The sequence below is a fragment of the Carcharodon carcharias genome, chromosome 6 (genome assembly GCF_017639515.1).
Source record: "Carcharodon carcharias isolate sCarCar2 chromosome 6, sCarCar2.pri, whole genome shotgun sequence".
NCBI lineage: Eukaryota > Metazoa > Chordata > Chondrichthyes > Lamniformes > Lamnidae > Carcharodon > Carcharodon carcharias.
Window position 1 is genome coordinate 168,961,938 of NC_054472.1, and position 23,874 is coordinate 168,985,811.

General features: G+C 41.9%; 1 protein-coding gene across 1 annotated transcript in view; it reads left to right on the forward strand.

Moving 5' to 3' along the window:
- The first annotated feature begins 1,465 nt into the window (after nucleotides 1-1,465).
- Nucleotides 1,466-23,874, forward strand: part of arhgap28 (Rho GTPase activating protein 28) — a 211,263-nt gene continuing 188,854 nt past the window's right edge. The window contains exons 1-2 of the mRNA XM_041189968.1: nucleotides 1,466-1,523; nucleotides 15,621-15,753. The gene's annotated coding sequence lies outside the window, so the exon portion shown is untranslated. The remainder of the gene's footprint in view (nucleotides 1,524-15,620; nucleotides 15,754-23,874) is intronic.

Consider the following 23,874-nt stretch of genomic DNA (forward strand, 5'->3'; position numbering starts at 1 on the left):
ACTGATTTTCTTGCCCACCACTGCACTTAGTCTCTGGAACAGAAAATTCTGCCCGAGGCCTATCAGGACTCAGCAGATTGGGAAGGGCTAAAAAGCACAAAGGAATTTAAGGTAGGAAACCAGTTAAAAGAACAGTTTTTGCTCCCATTTCTTTGGCAATAAGTTTTACTTGCTAGGAAATAAAACATTAGTTACAACATTAAGAGAATTAAATGTTCAGCAGGTTAGCAGCATGTGCCACCTTACATGTGACAGGGTGAATTAGGCTTCCCTACAAATACCTCAGATCAGCAACTGACCAAACCTTTCAGTCTCCTGCATTTTGCCCATAAATCCAGAAGTGAGAATTAAGGATCTGTGCCAGTGGCAGGAACATAAGCCCCTGCCTGGCACTGAAATGGATCTTCATTTTAATTGGCTGAGACTCTGCCTAAACCATGATTTTCCAAATAACTTTGAGTCCAGTGATGATTGGAACAGCATGAGAGCAATTATAATGGATTGGTAGTTAAAATTATACAAGACAGTGTTCACCCAGTGTTTAACACAAAACTTTTATCTGAAGTTTAACTAGCCATTGTTACTCTTTGAAGTTATAGCCTAACTACTTTGTTGGCAATAACTATTATTATTGGCGCTCCTGGAGGAGCTGCACAAAGTACAGAGATAAAGTTGCATTAAGGGCTGTGTTTTCCTAGCTCAATTGAGAATATCATATATTCCACTGGCCAGTAACCTTGACTGCGTGAGTGTCCTGAACCTCAGGGAAGTTTACCTCCCCTGTTCAAACAGCTATGCAATCCACTTCCTGAATTTTTCATGGAGACACTTTGATAGCACACTATTTTTCTTGGCCCGGGCTGCAAAGGTTTCATTTTACAACAGGAACACCTCTTGACAGCATGTAAGTGAACGGCAATGTTTTTCCCCTTTTAACAAAACAAGCTAATTGAGCTTCAAGCATCCACTGAGAGGAGAGACCAAGCTCAGGAGAAGGCTCACAAGGAACACAGCTAACGTGGAAAGATAAGATGTAAAGTATTTCAAACATTTGCTGATCTTTCCCCCTCCCCAATTAGTTTTGAGTGGTAAACTATAGCCCTGCTCTGGTCTGTCTGTGGTATCCACAAGCACTGGAGTGGATAGCTCCTCAGATGCTGGCTACTGCCCACTTGTGTCTGGGGAGGCGTTGTTTTATATGCTAATCCTATTTCATCGGCTGGCTTTTCTGATTACTCCAGTTGCTGTACACAGCAGTGGAGAAGGAGAGAGAGATAGAAAGGCAGAGCTGTTGACTTTAAGAATGCTTTTCAGACTGAATCGTTTATAGTACTTATGGACTGAATAGTTTCAGTGCTAGCTGTCACTTAGCATACAAGGAAGCATGTGCCTATGAGAATGGAGCTAAATGATTCAGGCAGTGTGGTTTTGACAGCTTACCATTCTTATTCTCCCTCAAGAATACCAATAATGGATCAAAGCTGTGTAACAGAACTTCCTTCAAGTCTTGTTCCCACACACAGGTAAACATTCAAATTATGCGATGTATAAATTGAGATTTATCTATTATGTATAAGCTGATATTCTCTGCCATTAGAAACTTTGTTTTGATTACAAGCCAAACATGTACTACCTGCATTAGATTACCTGATGTGTAATATTAGCAGTTTTCTTCTGGGGTGCTGTACAGGAAGCTTTGCATTAACAGTAGAAACTATCTGTGTTAAGTACTGAATAATGGAGATGTTTAGTGATATGTTATAAGCAAAGAAAGTTTTTCTAAACAAAAGATAAATATCTGAGAATTCCCATTTTGGTAAACAGAATTCTTCATGTATACAGTTGTGCAGCAAAGAGTTTTTTATTCTATAACATGCTTTATAAAAATGACTTATGAAGAACGGATCCTAATTTCTTTGTCACCAACCATTCCTTAGGGTAGAATTTTAACCCATCGGGTAGGATGTGTGGGGGTGGGCGCGGACCAGATTGGCGACCCCGATTGGGTCCGTGCTGCCATTTAACGTGGGTGGCCCAATTAAGGCCTGCCCAGCGTGATGCACGCCCGGAGATGCTGAGCGCTCCCTGTGCGGCAGGAGCCATTCCCTGAGCCAGGTGTGCATGAAGGAGAGCAGAAATCTCCCTGGGGCAGAGACAGAGGTGCCTCAGGGAGATTAGTTTTAAGTTTTACCAGTCCAATAAAGTGTTGAAAAAATTTTGATGACATGTCCCCTCAAGTGAAACTGTCACATGAACTGGGACATGTGCCTTAATTTCAATAAAAATTTTTGAGAAAATTTAAAATCATTCATGAAACCTTATCCCGCCCGTGGATAAGGTTCCATGAAAAGTACGAAGGCCGCCTGGACTCTTCGCCTGCCCCCCCAACCTTAAGGTTGGATGGGCAGCTCCGTTAATCATTTTAATTGTTAGTTAAATGGCCTTAATAGGCCTTTGACAGTTCGGCGGATGCACAGCCGACTCGGCTGCACGCCTGCCAAACTGAAAATCTAAATGACGCGCGGTGATGTTGGGACGCACACCCGATGTCACCCCGCGTCATTTTACGCCTTGGCGAGCAGGCCCAGTCCCCGCTTGCCGAGCCGAAGATTCTCCCCTCAGTGTTTGTGCTCTCTATCTCTCTCCCTCTTTCATTCCCTTTTCTTGCTTCTGTCTGACTTCCTCCTATCCCTGTCATACAACTCCCTCACTCCCCTCTCTTTTTTCCCTCTCTCCCCCTCTTCCTTTTCTCTTTCTATCCCATGTTTTCTTTCTCTCTCTCTTTCCCTCTCTTTTTGTTTTCTCACTTTGCTCTTATTTTCTCTCTATCATTTTCGGATTTCAAATCTGTAGTGCCATTTTTGCAGCAAGCCTCGAAATATGCTCATATTAGAATATCTGTTCTTAGTGAGAGTGCTGAAATCAGCCCATGCCTGCTGCACTTAGTCACCTGAGTTTTTGAAATAAAAATCTTTTGTGTTTTTTTTCTCTACTTCTTAAACTTTAAGGATTAATCTTTCGGGGACTAATTCTTCTAACAAAATCTGCAAAAATATCCAGTAAAGTGATATATTTGTTGTTAGTTTTTGCATGCACCATCAGTTAGAGGTCAGTGTTTGATCTCAATAGTTTTCAGTCATTCTACTATATAACACTCTTCAGAAATGCAGAATATAAATCAGTTTTGGAAATGATGTGTAAAAGACATTGCTAAAACTGATTTTTAGTGCAAACCATCTAAAAACTAAAGCATGTAAATGTTTTTATGTAGGTAGCTCTTTTGTGTCTGCTAAGCCCCCAATCAGGTGGTCATGAAGCCATACTGGACAATTCTGGCTTGAAAGAAGCCACCCATTATATTGGTGAAAGAAAAAAAAATGCATCCAAGACCCACACCTAGAAATGGCCTACAATAAGGGGACTAAGGCCTGATTGAGACCCTCGCTTAAAGATTAATTTTATCTTGGGGCAGCTGACACCAGCTTAAGTTTTTGAAATTTACTTGTGTGTGGAGCTGGTGACGGGAGAAAAAGAGCTTCTCCTCAGTCCACTGAAAAGGATGCTAGCTGCTGCTTCACGCCACCCACCACTCCTCCTAACCCCTAATCACTGTCACTCCTCTGATCTGGCCTTCAATCGCTCTACCAGCTCCATGACCACCTAGCTCCTTCCGGCTTCCTATCTCCTGACCTCTGACCTTTGATCTTCTCCTTCCTGGCCTCCAGTTTTATTTTTCCTCCCCCCCACCCCGCCAAGCATCACTTATCCAAGGACTGCAATGACCTGATTTTGGTTTTCTGTTCGGCAACTGGCTGTTTGCACCATGCGGGTCCTAACCCTGGCATCTATGGATATATATATTCCCCGGCTCAATGTGGAAAATTGCCAGATATGTCCTGTACGCAAAAAGCAGGAAGAATCCACCCGGCCAATTATCGCACCATTGGTCTACTCTCCATCATTATTAAAGTGATGGACGGGGTCATCATCAATGCTCTCAAGTGGCACTTGCTTCACAATAACCTGCTCACTGACGCTCAGTTTGGGTTCCCCCAGGGCTACTCAGCTCCTGACCTCATTGCAACCTTGGTTCAAACATGGACAAAAGATCTGAACTCCCGAGGTGAGGTGAGAGTGACTGCCCTTGACATCAAGGTCGCATTTGATCAAGTGTGGCATCAAGGAGCCCTAGGAAAACTGGATTCAATGGGAATCAGAGGGAAAACTCTCTGCTGGTTACACCACATGGACTGCAGCAGTTCAAGAAGGCAACTCACTACCACCTTCTCAAGGGCAATTAGGGATGGGCAATAAATGCTGACCTAGCCAGCGATGCCCACATCCCATGAATGAATTAAAAAAAATCAGGCACGAGGCCCAATATTCAAGTGGGCCGGTGGACTGGGTGTCACTATTCAGACATAGATGATGTACTGAGCTCCCGCTAGGTATGCCCAAATATGGTACAATCCATTTCCCCAAACTGACCTGTGAGGATAATGTGCTAAGCCACCACTCGTCCTGTTTTTATGACATACTTACCTTCCTAATGACACAATAATGCATCTTAAGACAGATTAGATCACGTTGCGCAAGTTTTTACAGAACATGTAAAAGACATTGGACAATATTTGCCTTTCCTCAGCAAAAAGAGGTGATATCCCTGTTTTGATACCTGGCCTGTGCTGTGTGAGCCGATCGCAGCCAATGTGTTGGTAGATGTGTTACTGTTGGCCTCAATGACCCTGGATAAAGAGTGGGAGATGCAGCCAAGGCCCCTCTCTAGGCTGTTATCCAGTGGTCTTCTACTGGTAAGGACATGTCTAGACATTGGAGAGAGCAGGATCAGGCATGAGGGTGATGAGCCACGTTTCTGCTAATACTTTTTGGATTCAAGCATATCAAAATGATCACTTGGGTTAGGGACAAGAGGGCCTCTTGACCCATGGGACCGTACCATAGCTACAATGAGCATCTCGGAGAGTGGAAAGAGGAAAAAATAGGCATTAAAAAAATCAGCTACTTTTAAAGGAGACTAATGTGATTTTCATTGCTATTTTCTGTATGCGTTCCACAAGCCCTATTATCACCACTTGCAAATCTATTCTGACAGCACCTCATGTTCATTGACTGAATAACATAAGTATCAGACCTCAGTGACCTTTTTAACCCTGGCTAGTTTTTAACCTTTGCCAGCTGTCACATACCATGTGGTTCCATTAGTGACTGGAGGGGTCGATCTACTAATGAATGGGGATAATGCAAATAATTTCATTAAAGTTCCACGTGATCACGACACATCTGCCATGTGAACCCATGTATTAGTTAGCAGCAACTGACTTTGCTGTCTTTCTGCCCTTCTCAAATGAAGTCCCCTGACTCATGCTGGCATGTTGTTCTACGATAACATACATTTATATAGCACCTTTAGCATAAATACCCCACAGACACTGGCTGCCTATTGTACCTTTAGCCAAATATTCATTCTTTAGGCGAAAGTCTATGCCGTGAGTTTCAGCAACCAAATCCCAACATGGGTGGCTTTGCAGCTGATCCAGATTCTGTCTTAACCCAATGGCTACACAGGCAAATTTTCAGCAGGTTGGCTGAAAAGCTGTCTAAAAGTGTGCTGAAACTCTTTCTTCCCTGGCACAAGAGAGCTGAGGCCAGAAACAGTCTTCTCCGATCAGCTAACTCAGCACAGACTAGGGATTTACCATGGGATGTTTGTGGTCTGCATTACTCTCTGCTGCACAAAGCAGTTGCGTTCACACAAGATGCCGATGGGGGATTTTGTGTTTACCATACTCTCATTACAAGCGGAATTTCTGCAGGAAACCTTCATAATATATTTTTTTAAACTTCCTTACTAAGTTAGTACAGAAATCAGTTGCACAAAGTGAAACCCAATGTTTTGCATTGATACCTTGTTGTTTGCTGACAAGAATACAGATAATTTTTTGGTTTTAAATGCAAAGAAGATTGACTATTTTGCTTGTCATTCAATTTGAGCATGGTTTATGGACTTCAAACATGTTTCTTCAAAATTAAATTAATATTTTTTTCAAAAGCTCAGTGTTTTAAAGAGAATTCCTGAGATTTTGTTTATAAATCAGGAGGCCATGTCACACTGGAGAGTAGACTTCAGAAAAAAAATACAGCAACGAGCAAAAATAATTTGCTCCTGAGTGCTTTTGTACTGCTTGCTAGGATCTTCCCCCACCCTGTGTGGAGTTCTGCTGTTGAGAGTGGGGTGGCTGCTGGTGCATTTTTGATTGAGGAAAAACTGTTGCTGGGTCTAAGTCAGGGAAATACAGAGACTAAATGACACGCTGAGGCAGAAGGGGAGTAGAATTGCAGAGCTGGTTGATGAACCAGTTAATAATTAAGGAATAACAAGAAAGAAGAATTGCATGAGAGGAATAAAGTAGGACGCACAAGAAGCTGGGACAGTATGGGTAGAATGATGCATATAAAACAATTTTTGGCCAGGGTAAACAGAATGGAACATAAAATGGAAACTGTTGCATCTTTAACTGCTACCCCTTTCAAAGTTTTTTCTTTTATCTCTTCGTTCACAGGATGTGGGCATCGCTGGCTGGGCCAGCATTTACTGCCCACCCCTATTTGCCCTTGAGAAGGTGGTGGTGAGCTGCCTTCTTGAACCACTGCAGTCCCTGTGGTGTAGGTACACTCACAATGCTGTTAGGGAGGGAGTTCCAGGATTTTGACCCAGCGACAGTGAAGGAACAGTGATATATTTCCAAGTCAGGATGGTGTCTGGCTTGGAGAGGGACTTCCAGGTGGTGGTATTCCTATGCATCTGAAGCCCTTGTCCTTCTAGATGGTAGAGGTTACAGGTTTGGAAGGTTAAAGAGAAAAAAAGCTAAGATAAAACTATTCTTCACTCAGATTAGAAGTTGCTGCCTTAAGCATTTTGAATACTGTGACTTAAAATACCAAGAATCAATATTTTCACAAATATTGCAGCTCATTTAATTATATATGCACTGTTGGCATCTGTTTTTGTATTCATGGGATGTAGGCTTTGCAGGCAAGGCTGCATTTATATTGCCCATCAACAAGGACTGGATTGCCCAATTTTACCACATTCCCAGACTACTCAAATTACTGGGATCATTAATGGAGCACATGGTCCCACTGGCCCCAAGTCAAAACTGCATAACCTAGATCAAAAGGAAGAGATTCCATCCGTGTGTGCCTATTCAGTGACCAGGTGAATAGCCATTCCACATGCGACATCAGGGAGAACTCCCGTTTGAAACAGCCCGCCTAACATTTCAGCCAAAGGGCAACACTCCCTCAGTATCTCACCTGAGCATCAACCTAAATTTTATACTCAATTTGGGACTTAAACCCATGACATTCAGGTGGGTGAGCACTCTGAACTGAGTCATGGCTGACACCTCAACGCAGGGGAGATTCTCCCATCTTGTTTTGGACTCAATTGGTCTGCCCATGTAAAATGGAGGCATGGCCCTGATTGGGGTTGCCAATTGGGTTCGTGCCCACACCACCTGCTCCCGCACAACCACCCGCTACCCACCCCCCACCCCCCCCCCCCCCCCCCACCCCCCATAGGGAGAAATTTCCGCCCATATGAAAAGTTTTGATATAGTGCATACAGAGTATTTTCACTTGTGGGGAAGAGCATAGCCTGAAGCCATCAATATAAGATAGGAATTCAGAAGAAAAATTCTACCCAAAGAGTGATGAGAATATGGAACTTGCTACCCCTACAGGGAGTGGTTGAAGTTAATGTTGTGGATGCATTTAAGGGGAGGTTAGATAAACATAAGAGTGAGAATGTAATAGATGGTTACATTAATAGATTTAGATGAGGAAAGACAGGAAGAAGCTCAAGTGGTGCATGGACTTGTTGGACCTAATGGCCTGTTTCTGTGCCATATTTAATCCAGTGTACAATGTATTGTGGTGTCAATTTTGGTCTATGCCCAGTTGAGTGCGTGGGAAGAGTGACATTACAGGTGATGGATACTACTAACCCTCAGCTTACAAGAGGTCTCTAACTTCACCCTCCCACACTCCTGCTGTGTTCTTCATTTCCTAGAATAATGTCAATAATTGGAAGTTTCAAGGCTTTCCTTCTGTGCGGACTCACTCCTTCCTATTATGAACTATCATGTCCTGCAAGTATTATTGTTGATATTTGGAAGTTTTGAGGACATATACGGAAACATCTAAGTAAAGAAACCTGTTCAAAGGATTTTTGCAGTGAAACCAAGGGCAGAATCTTCTGGTGTGTAAAAAGACGTGCGGTGATGTCAGGCTTGTGTCCCGATGTCACTGCGCATCATTACGATCGGCTGCGAGTCAGCTGCGTGCCCGCTGAGCTGTCAAAGGCCTAAGGCTATTAATCAATTAACTGAAGTACTTGTCAGGGCTGCCTGTCCAACCTTAAGGTTGGCGGGCAGACGAAGAGGCCTGGCGGCCTTTGTATTTTTCATGGAACCTTATCCACAGGCAGGTCCAAACTCTCCCCCACAGGCAGGTCCAAACTCTCCCTCCTCCCCCTACTGCACAGGTAGTGCTTTTGGGTGCATGTCACACTGAGTGGGCCTTAATTGGCCCACCCACGTAAGATGGTGGCGCCCAGCTGATCGCGGGCAGTGATCTGCTGCACACCCACCCGCGCCCGCTCCCGCTCAGCCCCCCCGACAGGGAGAAAGTTCTCCCCCAAGAGTTTCATTTGTAACTGCAACTTCAATGTGTTTCTACTCATAGGCTGTCCATAGATGTTGAGCATTCAAAGAACAGCTAGGTTGTTTTGAATGTCAGTAGTGGGGAAAATTCATTATAAAAGATTTAATAGCTGAGCACTTAGAAAACAGTGGCAGAATTGGACAGAGTCAGCATGGATTTACGAAAGGGAAATCATGCTTGACAAATCTACTGGAAGTTTTCGAGGATGTAACTAGTAGAGTTGATGAGGGGAGCCAGTGGATGTGGTTTATTTGGACTTTCAAAAGGCTTTTGAAAGAGATTGGCGTGTAAAATTAAAGCGCATGGGATTGGGGGGAATGTATTGAGATGGATAGAAAACTGGTTGGTAGACAGAAAACAAAGAGTAGGAATAAACGGGCCTTTTTCCGAATGGCAGGCAGTGACTAGTGGGGTACCGCAGGGATCGGTGCTGGGACCCCAGTATTCACAATATATATTAATGATTTAAATGAGGGAATTAAATCTAATATCTCCAAATGTGCAGATGACACAAAGCTGGGGGTGAGCTGTGAGGAGGATGCAGAGATGCTTCAATGTGATTTGGACAAGCTGATTGAGCGGGCAAATGCATGGCAGATGCAGTGTAATGTGGATAAATGTGAGGTTATCCACTTTGGTAGCAAAAACAGAAAGGCAGATTATTATCTGAATGGCTATAAATTGAGAAGGGGGAATATGCAACGAGACCTGGGTATCCTCGTACACCAGCCGCTGAAGGTAAGCATGCAGGTGCAGCAGGCGGTAAAGAAGGCAGGTGGTATGTTGGCCTTCATAGCGAGAGGATTTGAGTACAGGAGCAGGGATGTCTTGCTGCAAATATACAGGGCCTTGGTGAGGCCACACCTGGAATATTGTGTGTAGTTTTGGTCTCCTTATCTGAGGAAGGATGTTCTTGTTATACAGGGAGTGCAGCGAAAATTTACCAGACTGATTCCTATGAGGAGAGATTGAGTCGTTTAGGATTATATTCGCTGGAGTTCAGAAGAATGATGGGGGATCTCATAGAAACCTATAAAATTCTAACAGGACTAGACAGGGGAGATGCAGGAAGGATGTTGCCGATGAAAGGGGAGTCCAGAACCAGGGGTCACAGTCTGAGGATACGGGGTAGACCCTTTAGGACTGAGATTAGGAGAAATTTCTTCATCCAGAGAGTGGTGAGCCTGTGGAACTCGCCACCACAGCAAGTAGTTGAGGCCAAAACATTGTATGTTTTCAAGAAGGAGTTAGGTATTGCTCTTGGGGCAAAAGGGATCAAAGGATATGGGGAGAAAGCGGGAGCAGGCTATTGAGTTGGATGATCAGCCATGATCGTTATGAATGGCAGAGCAGGCTCGAAGGGCCGAATGGCTTACTCCTGCTCCTAGTTTCTGTTTCTACATTTCTTTGAATACGTTGCATGGGAGAGCAGTAAATGTACAACAGATGGAGATGAAATTGTTTTGTGGCACACACACCCGGACAATTTATTTGGTATGAGAACTGTTAAGGGCTAACTTTCTTCAGATTGTTTTTTGGTTTAATCTCTCTTGGTTCTGAAGCCAACATTATTTCAAGTGGGGAAGTTGCTTCATGGTATTTCTTCGTGCACGCACATCAAGCAGCACTACTACCAACCAAATGGTTGCCAGAACTGTGGTCATACTCTCGTCTCTGAGTCAGAAGGGTGTGGTTTCATAATCCCACTTCAACGGTCTGAGCACAAAATTGAGGCTGATGCTTCAGTGTAATACCAAGGATGAGATGTTAAACTAAGGTCACATCTGTCCACTCAGATGGATGTAAAAGCTTCCATGACACCATTCAAAGTGGAGCATGTCCTGGCTAATATTTATCTCCCGATTAACACACAAAACAGATTATCTCATCATTATCTCATTGCTGCTTGTGAGAGCCTGCTGTTTGCAAGTTGGCTGCCGTATTTCTGACATTACAATTCAAAAGTACTGCATTAGCTTAAAGCGCTTTGGGATATCCTAAGGTCACAAAGGGTGCTATATAAATGCAAGTCTTTTTATCTTAATCCTGGAAGGTCTACTCAGTTTACTTCCAAATTCCTTTGAACAGAACCTGCACTGCACCCCTTTCAATTGCAATAGAATTCCAAAGTTCTGACCATCCACGGGTGAATACTTACAGATAGTCTACTGATCAAATCGGACCACCCAGCAATGTGTTAAGTAACCTCAGACTTGTCCATTCAGACAACAGCTGCACTTAATAAGTCCGCTGGATGACCTACTGTGCACTAATCCAGCCTACAAAACATCCATACCAGAATTTTTATCTCACATATGAAAGCCAAATGAGTCCAAGCTGATTAGCAGATCCACCTCAGGGGTTGGAAAACCCAGATATGCAACAACATGATTGATCAGATAATGACTATCCTAAAGTGTTTTGGAAGTGTTTTGGTCCTTTCAGGCACTAATGGGCAAAAAGAATTGGGGAAGCACCCTCTCTAATTATCAACGTAAGTGAATTGTGTGCTGGGGAAACCACAGCTGTTTGAAAGCATGCTTAACTCTTGTGTGACACAACATGAATTTTCAGAAGTGAAACCAACTGCCTGCAGAATTTTCCATTGGAGGAGTTTTCTTTTGGTAGCAGTACTAATCCATTAACTTTTATTGCTCCAGGGACATTTATTGAATCTATTTCTGTAGTTGACATGGGCTTTTGGGTTGGATGGGGTTGAAGTGGTGAGGAGTATGGACAGGGGATGAGTACACGTAATTATGTACCTTACTGATCACTTAATGCAGCATGTGCATGGAGTGCAACACATGTCAACTAAATGGGGTCTGTACATAATGGGGAGTATCACAAACTAATGTCTGATGTTTGTAGTGCATTCTTCCAAATTATATCTCTGCCATTTTCCTGAAGTCATTGATTCATGGCAGAGTATGTTTCCAAACATGCTTTCTGTTCCCTGGTACCTTGTGCCAACTCTTTATGCGTGAACCTAAACACTGAATATTATTTAACACATTGGAGGCATCAGAGCTTGATCATCACCTTGATGTTGCATGTGGTCACTGGATAACATTTTATTTATATAAGAGTGCATTACAATTTTTCAACTGTTTCGAATATGCTTGAATTGCTATGAAGCAGAGTCACTCTGGTTGAAGGATAGATATTGACCAGGGCACCAGGACCAGTTTCTTTGAATAGTGTATTGAAATATTTTACACTGACCCAAGAGGCTGGGCAGGAGCTTGATTTAACATCCCATCCCAAAGACAGCACCTCTGACAGGGCAGCATTCCCTCAGTACTGCAATGATGTGTCAACCTGGATTATGTATCTGGGTTGGGGTTGAACGCATAACATTGTGATTTGGGGGAGTGAGTACTACAACTGAGTCAAAGTTGACAAATTCATTGAAGTACTGCATTGATGTAATAACCTAGACTCTGTGCTCATCTCCTTGTGTGGGGCATAGAAAGGTACATTCTCAGGACAGTGTTCAATGGTAGTGCCCTTATTGTTATCCATCTGTGATCAGTTGACTCATCGAAGGCCAAGTATCAAACTCGCAAGCTTCCTAGTCTCTATGGCTCATGATTTCACACTGGACAATGCTAATTCCAACTAAGGTATTAGGACAAGTATTTCAACACAGCTTTACAAATAAACACTGCCCTAGAAATAGGGTAGGGCTAGAAGTGAGTTGTGGTCTGAGACCAGCACTTGCCTAAAGAGTCCAGCAGCAGTACCAATGCAAACTTTTGTATTGTCGCTGGACATCCATTTGCTATTGACAAACTGCAAACACTACTCACAACTTCAGAAGTAGCTCACTGTTGTGGGAAAAGAGAGGCTGTGATGCCAGGGATGGGTATGAGTGATTACCTAGCAGTGTTTTGTGTGAAGCTTTTGACTTTTTTATGTTGGCTTTCAAGTAGCAGCCTCCAGCAGTCTCTCTAAGGAGAGAGGGTATGGCTGCAGCCTACCTGAGGAAACTGACCAGAGCACTGATCAGTTGCCAGCCAGTTTCACAACGGGATTTGTAAAGTGTGTTAGGCCCCCAAAATGTATAGTCAGTGATCCTAACACTGAACAGATGCAGGGTGCCCTGTCCAAATAGCATACATGATACAGAAACAGGCCATTTGGCCCAACCTGTCCATGCTGCTGTTATGCTCCACTAGAACCTCCTCCCATCTTTCCTCATCTGAATCTATCATGGTAACCCTTTATTCTCTTCTCCCTGATATGCTTGTCTAGTTTCCCTTAAATGCGTTTATACTATTCGCATCAAGCACTCTGTGTCAGCAAGTCCCATTTTATTGCTATTCCTTGGGTGGATATTTTCTTTCTGAATTTCCCATTGACTATCTTATGTTAATATCTCTAGTTTTGCTCTTCACTATGAGAGAAAACATTCTGTCTGTATCCACTCTTTCAAAATCTTTCATAATTTTAATATTGCGTGTGAAATATTTTTAGGCCATCACCTTTCCACAGCTTTCAACTATCTGGGTGAGGTATGCTCTTTGAGATTTGACTTTGGATTGCAGCTGTTATTTTTTGTAAAATTATTTGTAAGGTTAGGTTTGACCACTGTGTAATGTGTTTCCATCTATTTTGCTGACACTAATTTTTTCTGAAGAATGACTTTTCCCTCCACTAAGAACAAAAGGGTTCCAATATTCTGTCAATGATGATGGCAAAGGGTTAAGACTTGAGAAAGATTCCAAACAGCTAACTGTATACAGCTGAGTTTTATTCTAGATGGCTACTGCATGCATTTAGTGTAGAAAAGTAGCAACTAGTATTTTATAAACTATCCAGATTAGGAAAATTCCAGGTTCAATTCCTGGTCAATACTGAATCACCTAGTTTAGTTGAACCTGTGCAGCACTATGATTGACTCTGCATCTCTGAGCTGAGGAGACGTTTATCAATGTCCACTGACTCCCATTGGATGTTTATGTCATTAAGGATAGGGTTGGGGTTGGTTGTACTCTTCTCTCTCCACTCTCAAATATCCTCACAATACTCAATAGTTAAGGTTTCTGGCGAACGTTGTTCACCTGGGTGAGGTACTAGAGGGCTGCTGAAGCCTGTGGAATTATGCTTGCATGATAACCCCATTGAGGCGAGGAAGGTAATATGGGGAAAAGTGAATGGGCTTTGTTTTTGCAGCCTTTCCCATTTAAAAGGAGATGATTTTTGCAGGAATTCTGCTCTTTATCAGCTCCAAGATTGTTCCAATTCCTGAAGAGACCGGATCTGACTGAAACTACTTAAAGATACAATGGGAGCTGCAGATAGTGTCCATTTTACACCCCACCAGATTTCCATCCTTTTGATGAAAATCCTGCAGATTTAAAATGGCGACTGGTTTGCTCCCAACCATTTTCTACTCTTCAGCAAAAGTGAAAATTCACCCCTTAGTCTGCGCCATTTAGATTTGCTAACAGAGCAGTTAGAACAGAAACAGGACATTCAGTCCCGCAGGTCTTTGCTGGTGTTAATTTTCCACATAACTCACCTGACAACTTCATCTCATCCTATCAACATATCCTTCAATCCCCTTCTCCGTCACGTTTATCTAGCTTCTCCTTAAATGCTGTTTGCCTCAACAACTTCCTGTGGTAGCAAGTTCCACATTCTAACCAGTATGAGCAAAGAAGTTTCTCCTGAATTCCTTATCAGATTTATTAGTGATTAACTTGTGTTTATAGCCCATAGTTTTTGTTCCCCCGACAAATGGAAACATTTTTTTCTGCATTTGCACTATCAAAAACCTTCATTATATTAAAGACTTCTATCAATCACTTCTCGGCCTTCTCTCTTCTAGAGGGAGAGAACACTGCCTATTCAGTCTTGCCTGGGTATTATAACTTCTCAGTTTGAATGTTAACCTTGTGAATCTTGCATATTCTCCAGTGCCTTCATCATTCAGTAATATGACCAGATCTGCACATAATACTCTTAAGTGTGGTCTAACGGAAAAGTGCAATACATGTTTTACATAACCTCTCTAATTTGGAATTCTATTTCCCTAAAAATGAACCTCAGCGCTTTATTTGTTTTGTTTATGTCTTTGTTAATCAGCCTCATGGCTTATGATTTGTAAATTTGTCCCCCTGAACTGCAGTTAGTTCAGTGTTTGAAGCATATTGAAAGATACTGAGGTGATAAGTTGCTGTAAAAATGTCTTCAGTGATCTTGGAACATTGAGAAATGAGGGTGGGAAAAACTGATTAGAAGAGGTTGAGCCACATTCTTGGAGTTTCCCCACTTAAATGCCGCATACAGATACATATGTTGATTTTGCAGTGTGAGGGTGGCAATTTAGGTAGAACTAGGTGGGTCAGTGCTGTGGATATTATCTAAATGTTAGTATAGATAAATAATGTGCTGCAAGCCTTTCCTGTATAGTTAAGGCAAGCCTGGAGCATCTGGTATGTGACTTGTGTTTGTTGTTATGGTTGAAATCAGAGTTGGCTTCTCAAATTTCCCTCATTCATTCTTGCTCCCCTGGTGGGTTCAGCATGCGTAGCTGATTGGAAACATCTGGCCCTGGCCCTTTGATCACACTGGGCTGGTTGTTTGGCAAGTCCCTTCATCCATTATGAAGCTGGCCAGATCATTTAGCTTTGATTAAAGGAATTGCCCACTAGAAAAAAATGTAGTAATTGGGCAGCAATCTACAGGGGCTTCAACAAACACCTCCAGGGGCTTGTCAGTCATCTACAGGTGACTGTATAGCTAGAATGTTTGATAGGATCTATTTGTATACATTGACAATTTTGCTTTATATTAAGTATATGAACAATCTATGTTTTGTGATTACTGCTTTCCGATTGTAACTGTTATTTGTCATCATTGACCAGGATTTCTGGAGAATATTGGACATGCTGCAACCAGTAGAATTGGACAGATAGATCTGCAGCCTAGATTTGCAGTGTTGCTGGCTTTCCAGGTTTTCATAACAAAACACAGAAAAGCAGCAGGACCATGAATTAGGTACAGTAATCGCCTTGCCCAATTCTCTGATCTTTGCTGCACAGTGAGATTCTATGCGAGGCCAGAGTCTTACAATTTGAGAGTTTGTAGCCAATTGCCCATGTGAGCTTATTGCTAATGCAGAAGCCTCTGAAATAGAAAAGCATCACAGCTCACAACGCTAACTCCTTGCCATTATAAGTACAAAGATATATCTTGAAAAAACCTATCGAATGAATAAACATAAATAAAAATTAAAACACAAATAACATTTTTAAAAAACAACTTATTCCACCCCACCCCCCCCCGACCGAACCAACAGCCTTGACTGTTAGGATTTGTTCCTGGTCATTTTTAAGTTGTACATTATTTATAAAGATGCCAGCTTTTTTAAGGCTGTCAGCTTGTTTGAAGGTGTCGGCCAATTTTTCTGAGTTCTGTCTTATCTTTGGAATAAAAGCTAAAGTCAATTCTATACATTTAGAGTCTCTGTCACACTCTAGTTGTCTTTCTTTACGTGAAGTTGCAACTGAACAATTGACTTCAGAAATATATATAAGAGAAAGGGATCTTTTATGTTTCCTGCTATTTTGTTGATCTAAAATAACATTTGAGACCTTTTTGAGATAGCAAGAGGTCCTCAGTAGTTGGTAATCTTGTGAAATTCCCTTTCGATAATAATTAATCTCAGGGACTATTTAGAACTCTTCGACACAGAAAGTACTTGAGCAGTAACCTTTAAAGGACAGACCTGTAGGCATCTAAATATTCCAACTGTACCCCAGACCCCAGGCTACCCATCAGCAAACCCCTCACACCCACACGCATGCACACGCCCCCCCCCCCACCACTGTTCCCTCGAGACTGCGCAGCAATCTGGAACATATTGCTAAGTGTAATAAAAGGGCTGTGCACAACAAAAAGAAATTAGACGGAGCATTCATAAACAATAAAAATTAAATAATTAAAAAAAATTTAATACTATAATATAAATTATATGAAACATATAAATCCTGAGGTAATTTGATAGGGTAGATACCGGGGGATACTTCCACTTGTGGGAGAGATGAGAACCAAGGGACACAGTTTAAGAATAAGAGGTCTACCGTTTAAGATAGGGATGAGGAGAAACCCTTTTCTCTCAAAGGGTTGTTTGTCGATGGAATTCTCTTCCCTATAGAGCGGTGGAGGCTGGGTCATTCAAATTATTCAAGGAAGAGTTAGACAGATTTTTGATAGACAAGGAAGTCAAGGATTATGTGGGGAGGGGGTGTTGGGGAGCAGAAGACAAAGTGGAGTTTAGACCACAACCAGATCAGCCATAATCTAACTGAATGGCAGAGCAGGCTCAACGAGCTGAATGGCCTACTCCTGCTCCTAAATCCTATGTTCCTGTACACCAACACACATATGTATATATAATATATATGTATTTGTAGATATGTATATACATATATATATATGTATCTTGTACATAGCCTGTTTATCATGTATCCTGGTTTTGCCACACTTTGGTCTTACATTTAACTGTTAGCTATTTATATTTCACATCATATGTATCTCCTCCAAATGCCAGGTGGCACTCTGTTTATTTAAGGTCTATTCCCTCTTCAAAAATGAAGTGAGAATCACTGCATAAAATTTAATTTAAGTATACTTGATGGAATATAAGGTGTACTTGTTCATGAAGTCAGGACAGCATAAGGGATAGGCTATTTTGGACTGAGATCAGGAGGAATTTCTTAACTTCGAGGATGGGGAGTCTTTGGAACTCTCTACCCCTATGGAGGCTTAGTCACTGAGTATATTCAAGACAGAAATCAGTAGATTTCTAGATATTAAAGGTATCAAGGGAAATGGGGATAGTGCAGGAAAATGGCATTGAGGTAGAAAATCAGCCATGATCTAGTTGAATGCCGGAGGAGGGTTGAGGGGCCGAATGGCCTACTCCTGCTCCTATTTCCTATGTCCCTATGACATGTTTGATATTCCATTGCACTCCTAACAGACCTAAAAGTTATTTAAAACACAAATGAGATTAAAAGAAAACAACTTATTCTACCCCCTGAAGCAATAGCCTTGGCAGAAGGATTTGTTTATGGTCGTTTTCAAGTTCTACATTGTTTATAAAAATGCCAGCTTTTTTGGGGACTGTCAGTTTGTTTGAAGATTTTGGCCATTTTATCTGTGTTCTGTCTTATCTCTGGAATAAAAGCTAAAGTCATTTGATAATCATACATCATCTATGGGTAATGTAAGATATACTTAACAAAAACAAGATTTATACTGTTGCCCGAGATTCCAGTATTTATTCAATGTCATACGGGATTTGCTTTGTGACTCAGAACCTACTTTGCTATTTTGGTAGGATGAATACAAAGGGAAAGGTAGGTCTTGTAAGATCTGTCTGTTTCTGCATAAGGTCCTGTTCTGTGATGCTTGAATTGTTTTGTTTTTCTGCTGTACAAAATGTTGCCATTGGAACTTGCTTCAAATGGGCCTCAGAATATGACACAAATGATAGAAATATAATAATGTAGGAGTTACTTAGGATTTTTAATCATGACAGTATCTGAGCCCTGTTTTCTGGAGCTACACTTGCACTTTCATCCCCTGCAGCCCTCCCACAACTTTGTGCTAAGCCCACATCTCTCTACTTGCTGAATCCGAGTTTGTCCTTTTTTTTTTTGGATGCTTCAATCAGGCCTTGACATAAAAGCTGTAAATAGGTGCAGGCCACAATTGAGCCTGTGACTTAATGCTGGCCTTATTGCAGGTTGGTCTGCTGCAGTCTGCAGCTTTACGGACTATCACACAACTGAGCTTCTGTTAATCATCCATAGCAAAGACTCCAGCAATCCAGATATTTTCACAGGCCACTCACTGGTGAAAAGAACCATGAAAGCAGCTTTGAAACATATGTGCCACACTGGGTCAGTGAAGGAGGAAGGGGCTGTCATCTACCTTTATTTGAAAAATGGGAAATGTTTATGCAGAATGAAGTCATGGCCCAATCAGTCAAGTGAGACTATAATGGTCCTTCCTTATTTCCCTGAGGACTCTGAGCAAGCTGTGCTAAGGGCTCATTTCTAGTCTAACAGCAATAATCACCTGCCATCTCCCTAAGGTTCTGCTTTCTTTCATTTCAAAGTGACAAGGTTCCTAATGGAGTGCTCACATGTCTATCTGCGGCCACTACTGCTTTCAGTGTATCAACAGATTTTTTCTGTTTGAAAGGCTCACATTATTGTACCTGCAAATAAATGGTGAGCATTTCAAGTGACTAAATGTCAAACATATCCTTGAAGTTAGGTTTTCTTCACTTTCACTTGGGTCACTTGAACCAGTTAATGGCTGCTCCTGCGATGGTTTTACATGGCCAATGCCCTCATAGTGTGAAACTGAACCAACTAGACCAGCAGAGTCCCAGGTTTGATCACCCATCTCTGATTTGTCAGCTGATCTCAATGGATGATGACAGGTGCTACAAGTGGCCTCAGTGCCCTGGTCTAGGAAAGTGGGAAAATAAAGGGCCAAGGTTCCCATTCTTGATCTCCTTCCATTGACCTCCACGCAAGAATTTCAGATTTTATAAAGAATAGGTAAAGACAGGATTAGTTAATCTCAACTGCGATAGCCCAGCCAGGTCAAGTATGCTGTTAACGTACTGTCTGGACTTCTACTTTTGGTGAGATGCTGAAAGATGACCGGCACTTGTGGAACTTTACTTGACAAGACTTAATACCTCATGAGATGAGGGGAGAAAATTGGCATAAAAGTTTAAGGGCTGTCAATCATGAAGAATTTCTAATCTGAAAAAGTGAAATTCAAACGTTACAGCATAACTTGATTCTCAACAATAGTGATACAGAATATGAAAAGAGAAAGACTTTCATTTATATTGTGCCTTTCACAATCTCCGAAAGTGCTTTTCAGCCAATGAAATGATTTTGAAGTGTAAGTGCCATTGTAATGTAGGAAATGCTGCCACCAGTTTGCACTAAGCAAGGACCCAAATCAGCAATGCGATAATGGCCAGATATTCTGTTTGAGTGATGTTGATTTAGAAATAAAGATATATAGGGAGGGTTTAAAAGGATTGGTCTTCATGAAGTCACTTAAAAGTTCAATGTTGCTTAAGCCAAATCTTTGGATGATATGTTTTAAGTGCAAATACAATTACTTTAAATTATCAGAGGTACAGATGATTGTAGGATTGAATCCCAATACATGTGTACTTATACACCGGAAATGTTTTGCTTTGGGCCAGGATTTCAAAAGACTACATACCAGCATGTTTAATCTGCCATTCAGCATCTGTAAATAAAACCAACAGTTAACAGTGGGGCGATTAGACTACTCAATCATTGCTGTGTCCCTGACCAAAGTTTGGCAGTCGAATGGTTGCACTTATTTACGCATTGCATGAAAAGCCCAAGGTAATTAAAAATCACGCAGTGCTGGGATCACCAGATATTTTGTACAATGGGAGTGAAAGGAAGTGCCTTGGAATTTGGTACTGGGACCTGGATTGTGGAACGTGCTTATCTAATGTGAACTTGATGTCATAATCACACTTTTTAAAACTTCCCAAAAAAAGCAGCATTGTAAGATTATGCTTGAGATCAGTGTCTGGATCATTCAACTACACTCTTTTGGAATCCATTTTTTAAAGTTTGTTTTTTGTGTATGTATATTATCCATCTTATTTCTTGATGTTTTCCCATGTGTTTCAATTCTGTTGCAAAACAGTGCTGCTTCTATTGGAGACGTGTGCTTACAGTTTAGCAATCACTAGCATCATAAGCAACGTGGTGTAACCAGTTAACACAGTAACATGACAGTAAAGATAATGAAGAAGCTCCAATCTCCATGAGCTTAATCCAGTTTAAATGCTACTCATTACTGTTAGCCCAAAGACACACAAGCAGCAGGGGCCACCTTCTTGTTTGCCACTGTAATCATTGATAGTTATTTATGCACAACCAACGTAAGATTTTCTTATAATGGGCAGAATCGTCCAGTCCTGTTGGTGGTGGGTGTCATGGCAGGCAAGAGCAGTCAATTCGGCGAGAAAGACAAAATTCGGTTTTACGCTGTCCTGAAACCAGTTCCGATAGTCCGCAATGCACATCAATGGCGGGCCTCGTTTCCCACCGCCGCACATTGGGGACCTAATTTCAATATTTTAGCATCTTATTATAATCTCTGCTCATCGGAATCACTCTCCCGGCCCACGCTGGATCTTCTGAGCGACGCCAATGTGTTTCACAGTTGTACATACGTTATGTGCCCCTGGCGACCTGCACTTCATTCGAGGCTTCGAGGTTTGTTTGCCTACGTTGCTTCAGTAGCACTCTTTTTTGTTTTGCAAAAATATGCTTTATTCATAAAATATCTGAAAAAATTACAAAACATTTCAAAATGGCCACCACAGAAAGTGCAAACATATTCAAGTTTTCTATCTTGATCATGTTGCACTCTGAGGTGCTTCAATATAATTGCGATACCTGTAATATTTACTCGATACATTCAGTGTGAATCATACAGCCTGAAGTGGTTGATACAATTTCTAGCCTGTGCAGTATGGCTGAAAGGTCTTAGACAATGATTTTTCCCCATTGTTCCTCTGTGGTGGCTGTCCCAAGCTTTAGTCCAACCCTCATCATGTAGTCCTGGACTTTGGAATGTGCCAGTCTGCAGCACTTGGTTGGGGACAACTCTTTGCACTGGAAGATGAACAAGTTTCAGGCAAGCCAAAGAGCGTCTTTCACTGACTTGATGATCCTCCAGCATCAGTTGATATTTGGCTTGGTGTGTCCCCCTGGGAACAGCCTGTGGAGCACAGTCCTTCGTCATGGAGCAGCTTAGGTTGAACACCAACAAAAGCCACTGCATCTCTCTCCAGAACTTCTTTGCAAAGGCACATTCCACAAGGGGGTGAAGAATGGTCTCTTCCCAGCCACAGCCATCTCGAGGGCAACATGCAGACAGGGTGAGATTCCAAGTGTGTAGGAATGATCTGATGGGAAGGGCCTTTCTCACCACCAGCCAAGCTATGTCTTAGTTGAAATTTCTGGCTATGACGAGGCCAGTTCGAACTGGTTGCAGATATTCATCAGTCTGCGCACCAACAGCGGATCCGAGCAGAAGATGGTGAAATCATCCAGGTACAGGGAGGCTTTGACCTGAATGCTTCCACTGTCTGGAAGTGTCACTCCTCTTATGCCTGAATCATTCCTGATCGACTCAGCAAAGGGTTCTATGTAACACATGGAAAGGACAGGGGAGAGAGGGCAGCCCTGCCTGACTCCAGATTTAATTGGAAAGCTTTCTGATTCCCACTCGTTGATTGAAACTGCGCTACTGATGTTTGTGTAGAGCAGTTAAATCCATTTGTGGATTCACTCTTCAAACTCCATTTTGGAGAGCACATCCACAATGCAGGTGTGTGATACTCTCTCAAAGGCCTTCTCCTGGTCCAGGCTGATGTGACAGGTGTCCACACCCCTATCTTGTACATAAGCAATCATATCTCTGAGTAGTGTGAGACAATCAGAGACCTTCCTGCCGGGTACAGTACCGGGTTCGGGCAGCACTCAGTCTCATTAGCGCCAAGATTCACAGGCAGCACCGCATCACTTCTAAGGGGGCTCTTGGGCTAGATGGAGATGTGAGGGTGTGTGTGAGAGAGTGAATAGTGGTGTTCCTTGTGTCAGGTGCATAAAATGTCTTTTTTCATGCCTGCTACTGCACTTAGTGCAACTCGGGATGATTTCGCCCTCCATGTGCCCAAGAACAACTTGAAATGTTAACAGTGAGTCTTAGTGCTTTCCTGTAAGGAATATATACTATAAGGCACCATGATATGTAGTTGTATATTCACAGGCTTGAAGAAAATGTCATCAGGATAAAAACTCCAAGTTATTAAGGTGAAAGATGTAGCCATCCAGGTAGGGGTTGCATTTGACTCCATGGTGTTTTGGATTCTCATCACCTCTCATTTACACTGTTCAATCTAAGTCACAAACGTATCTTTTTTTTCAAATAAACAGATGATTATTCCAGAATAAGGATGAATTGAAAGGCTTGCTTTCCTGTCACTGATGTTATGCTAGACCAGTTGCGTGAATGAAATGGGACATTCTAATCTACTGTGTCCTGTGAAAATATAAAAATTAGAAAGTGGGTAATTAAAGTACAATTCCTGCCCATGTAGTGGGCAGGGGCCTAACAGCGTGACCCTGATTTCATTTTGTGGAAACGCAGGAATTATTGCAATCTGTCTTCCCAATGTCACTTTAATCTTTAAGGAAAGAAAGTTTGGAATGGTAAAAGGTAACTCAGCCTCTCAAGCCCATTTCTTCCTCAATCCATGACACCCTGACCCTTTCTTTCTCCTCGACTCTCTGCCCCAACCAAAATCTCTCCTCTAGGTTGAAGAAAAGGGACTCACAGGGATATGAAGATAGCATGCACACATGGGACTAAGACTATGGCTCACATGAAGTATAGACACCAGTATAGATGGTAAATGGGCTAAATAACCCATTTCCATGTCACATATATGTCATTTAATGCAACTCCATCCCTCATGTGAATTAAACAGATTTGTTAACATTTGCAAGACCTTCAAACCTCTTTCTCAAAAGGTATTGATCCAATTTCCTTTTAGGGATATTGATTCTTCCAGACTTAAATGTGTTTTCTTGTAGACTATCAGAGGTTTGGGCAAGATTTGTTTGGCACTGTGACACTATCAATGGTGTGAGGGGGATAATCTCTAGTCCCATTCTTTTTAAAGTAACTTTGCATGAATTGAAGGCTATATATTTCAATAAATTAATACGTTGCAAACGTCCTTTGGCTCAGTAATGGCTCTTCCTTATGCCTCTGTAAAGTATCTTGGACTATTTTACTCCTGGTGGATATAAATGCAAGTCTTTGTTGTAATGCAGTAGCAAATTTATTCACAAACAATAATGGGCACAGTTGCCTAGTGTTAAGCTGTTGGACAAGCAATGTTGAGGCTGTGAATTTAAATTCCAAATTGTAAAAATTAAATTCAGTAAAGCTGATAATTCATGGATTGGCCCCAAACTGCTGTTCAGTAAACCAGCTGTGTGCTCATAACAAAACTCC